Source organism: Chlorocebus sabaeus, chromosome 11 (genome assembly GCF_047675955.1).
Source record: "Chlorocebus sabaeus isolate Y175 chromosome 11, mChlSab1.0.hap1, whole genome shotgun sequence".
NCBI lineage: Eukaryota > Metazoa > Chordata > Mammalia > Primates > Cercopithecidae > Chlorocebus > Chlorocebus sabaeus.
The window spans coordinates 11,432,094-11,436,784 of NC_132914.1; positions in this window are offsets into that span (position 1 = coordinate 11,432,094).

Consider the following 4,691-nt stretch of genomic DNA (forward strand, 5'->3'; position numbering starts at 1 on the left):
TTACTGAAAAATACACTGCTATTCCATATATAGTTCACAAACCATATATATGATATTGCTTACTAATATACACAGAAATGATAAACCTTATGAAAAGCAAGACAAACATTAACACATTAGTCCTATGTCTGGGTGAAGAAGGGAGACCCAGGTTATCAAGGAAGGGCATATTGTAGCCTTTCAAGACACTCAATGCTAATGGATGATGACAACAGCACAATTATTAATCTATCAGATTATACATTCAGTTTTTGTTTGTTTGTTTTTGAGGTGGAGTTTTGCTCATGTAGCCCAGGCTAGAGTGTAATGGCACGATCTCGGCTCCCTGCAACTTCTGTCTCCTGGGTTCAAACAACTCTCCCACCTCAGCCTCGCGAGTAGCTGCGATCACAGGTGACTGCCATGATGCTCAGGTAACTTTTTGTATTTTTTTAGTAGAGACGGGTTTCACCAGGTTGGCCAGGCTGGTCTTGAACACCTGACCTCAAATGATCCGCCCGCTTCAGCCTCCGAAAGTGCTGGGATTACAGGCATGAGCCACCATGCCCACCCAAATTTTATAGACTCTTTTGTGTCATATATTTCATAATTAAACATAAAAAATAAAATATTTACTGTAGTGTGTAAATGAAAGAGCAATAAAAAATGCTGCAAACGTTTAAACATCAAACTTGTTGTATAGTTCATAGTGACCCCCATACTAAGCTGTGGTAAGTTCCAAGTTGTATTTTACTGTAATTTTCTAAAAACTAGGTGAACAGATGCAAAACGGAATTCAGTTTTAAAACAAGATATTAAGATAATGTTACTGATCAAAGGGCTCCAGGTTCTTGGTGTCTTGAACCAAGACTTGGACACAATGCAAAAATGGAGCAAGGAAAGAATGAAGCAGCAAATTAGAGATTTACAGAAAATGAAAGCACACTCCACAGGGTGGGAGCACCTGAGCACAGGGAGCCCGTTACTGAAGTTTCTGGGGTTCAAATCCCCTTTAGAGGTTTCCATTGGTTACTTGATGTGCACCCTATGTAAATGAAGAGGATGTAGTAAAATTACAAAGTCATGTACTCGGTGTACGCCTTGTGTAAATGGAGAGGATATTTCCTGTCATAGCCCAAAAGTTTCCATTTGATTCATTCTCCAAAGTCAGGGTGAATCAGCCTTATGTTCCTGCCTCCAGACCCTTTTCTCCTGCCTCCGTAGAATGGATGGCAGACATGGAAAAGTGTTTTGTCCAAATGACATGTCCCAGGGCACTGGCAGCTGAGGACAAGAGGGAACCAGGTGGTGACACTGAGGAACGCTCACCCGCATCTCCACACCGCACAGAACAAAGTGAGTGTCCTTGTCCTGAACGCTCTAAAGTGAATATCTCGCCTCAGGGCTTTCATGAAACCCTTTTTTGGAGAGGCTCCTTCTCTCTCCTTCTGCAGCCACAAGGCAGCCGGGATAGCCCCCCTCGCGCTGAAGCTCTTCTTAAAAAACAAAGAGAATAAAATAATAGAATTAATGTAATGAATAATAAAATAATGAAAATGAAACTTTTTTTTACAGAAGCAGATCTGGAATTTCATGTATTGGTGGCATTAAAAGCAGAAAATGGGCCTATAAGCCTGGTGGGGGGGCTCACGCCTGTAATCCCAGCACTTTGGAAGGTCGAGGTGGGCGGATCACGGGGTCAGGAGATCGAGACCATCCTGGCTAACATGGTGAAACCCCGTCTCTACTAAATATACAAAAAATTAGCCAAGTATGGTGGCGGGCACCTGTAGTCCCAGCTACTCAGGAGGCTGAGGCAGGAGAATGGTGTGAACCCGGGAGGTGTAGCTTATAGTGAGCTGAGATCGCATCACTGCACTCCAGTCTGGGCAACAGAGCAAGACTCTGTCTAAAAAGAAAAGAAAAGAAAAGAGAATGGACCGATAGAGCTCAATTTAATGGCAAAAAATTAAGGAAAGAATAAAAAGACTCTGCTAATAATGGTGACATGAGCTGCTCATATTGTCATTTTCTCTGGGACCTAATATTGGGAGGAGGTGGGACCACCTGCCACCAGGCTCCAGGTGATTTTCAGGCTGTTCCCCCAAATCACTGCAGCCTCTTCCCTGCTGGTCCCTTGATGCTGCTGCCGTGCCGGACGTCCTGTGTGGCAGGAGGCACCTCGGCAGCTTCCAGTGGGATAGGCCCGCGGCATTCTGAGCCTGAATGCCGTGATCTCTAGGAAGTGAGGAGACACAAGCAGGAAGGGTTCAGGGATGGAGCGGCCACTTCTCAGAGATCAGTCTCAGGCCTGAGCTGGGAAGAATCCCCTTTCAGGGCAATGGCTCCAGGCTGAGGTCAACGCTGTTTCTGTGCATTATCATGACTGACCTGCATCCACAGGGAAGCGTATCCGGGCGATGTTGGGAACACCTTGAAATGGGCACTGGTGGATTTCAATTCCAGCCTTCCAGAAGCCACTTCAAATAGAAATTGAGCTAAGGGATGTAGCTGGAGTAAGTTAACAACTTTGGGTCCCGAACAACAATTTTCACACACAATATAGTGTGCAGGCAGAAATAAAGCCTCGGGACCCCAATTCACAGCCAAAAAGGAAGAAAACATTAAGCTGGAAGCTGAATGATACAAGAAACTGCTTTTCCTTTTGTTCCTAAGCAGATAGCTACAGATAAAGGGTTACATATCTCCACAGGAAGCTGTTCTATGTTCACCTTATCCTATGTGAAGGACTGATTTACTGCATGTGAGATGAAGACTAACTGATCATTCCCCACCTGCTCTCTTTCTCTTGCAACCTGAGGACGACCACAGACTCCCTCTTTCCCCTCCAGCCCACCCTTTTCCTCCAGCTCACCCTTCCCCTCCAACCCACCCTTCCCTCCAGCCCACCCTTCCTCTTCAGCCCTCCCTTCCCCTTTAACTACTGAAACCCTCAAAATCGTCTTGGGAGGAAGGCACAGACCACAGACTGTTTCTGTGATTCTGTGGTTTTTTCTCCCAAGCACGTCCTTAACCTTGGCAGAATTAACTTTTAAATGGATTGAGATCGGTTTCAGGTACCTTTTGGTTTACAATCGCATGCCTCAGCCATCGCTCAGCTCTCTGGTCTTTGTCCTCTTTTACCAAAGGAGGAGGGTGGATTCCATGACCCTAAAACCCCTTCAGCTCTCCATAGGTTTCTGGGGGGACACAATTACCTAAGAGATTAGAGAGAGCATCATAAAATATAAGTAGATGGTGTGTGGCAGTTAAGGTTAAGTTTGGCTGCATAAAACAGAAGACTCAAGCTAACAGAGGTTCACACATATAAAGGTCTGTCTTTTCACATGAATGGAATCTGAAAGCAGTCAATCCTCCCCTGTTCACTGGATCTGTGGTCTTATCAGAGAGCCCAGCTTCTCCTATCATTCCCTCAGGTACTTTGACTGAAGGTGGTTGTATCTTCTAGATCACCTCATGCCCCAAGATAGCAGCTTTGTTCCTGCAATCACAGCTGCATTCAAAGCAGCAGGAAAAAGAAAAAATAAGAAAGAGCCATACCCAGTAGTTTGGCTCCTTTTAAGGAGTCTTTTTGGACGTCCTGCTCAACAATTCTACTTATATCACATGGGCCAGAATGGACCCACGTGGCCACATGGGTGCACAAAGACAGCTGTGGAATGAAGCATTTAGTGCGGAGCCTTGGTCACAAGAGGAGGAGGAAATGGATACTGAAGCAACTGTTTCTGTCACATGGCGTGTTAGTTGAGCTTGGAAGGATGAGTGGGTTATTCACAGACAGGTTTGGAGAGAGATACAAGCAAGGATCGTGTGTGGAAGAAGCACGCCGGGAATTCGCAGGATAAAAAGAGTCTTCCCCTCACTGCAGATTCTTCTCGTTAAAAACTCAAGGGCTTCTGAATTATTTCCATATTCTTTCTTTCTGAATTTAGAAGATTTACAACTCAATTATATGTAATGCTAAGACATCGTTTTCTTGGGGATTGTTTAAAACAAGTCTGTTTGGGTTTAGAAAGAGAAACCTAAGACCCACGTAGAGGGGGAGGGAGTTTCAAGGTTCCTGGAACACAATGCTGGAAGGAATTCAGGCAAAATATTCCATGGTCTTCTGACTGCTCTCTGGTGCCTGTTGTGAAGTTTAAAAGCTGTGATGCTCCCCGGGAATGGCTATGTTCTGAAAGCTTTTCCAGGAAAGTGTCTTGAGCTGGGCTACATTATTAGCTCTCTGGTTCACAGAAAGAGCCTTCTCGAAGTCCAGAGGGCACTTAGATAAGACAGACTACATGGCACTCAAGGTTTCCTCTGTGGTTTTCTTCCAGACATCTCTGAGACATCAGTAGCAAGGGTCAACAGCTCAGTGTAATAGAAATTTTAACATGAATCAAATATTTGGATGGAAGGAGAAACCTTCAAAATTATGCCTATTATTTAGCATTGTATCTTCCACAAAGCAAAACAAAGCTATAAACTTCTTACTGCAACTGTGAGGGAAGAGGATCCGAAAACATTTTGTCTTAACCTGTTTTCTACTTCTCTTAGCAGAGTGTCTGAGACTGGGTAATTTACAAAAACAAAGATTCATTTTTCACAGTCCTGGAAGTGGGAAGCCCAAGGTTAAGGGGTGGCGGGCATCTGGCAAGGATCTTTGTGCTGTGTCATCCCACAGGAAGGTGGAAGGGCAAGAGAGCATG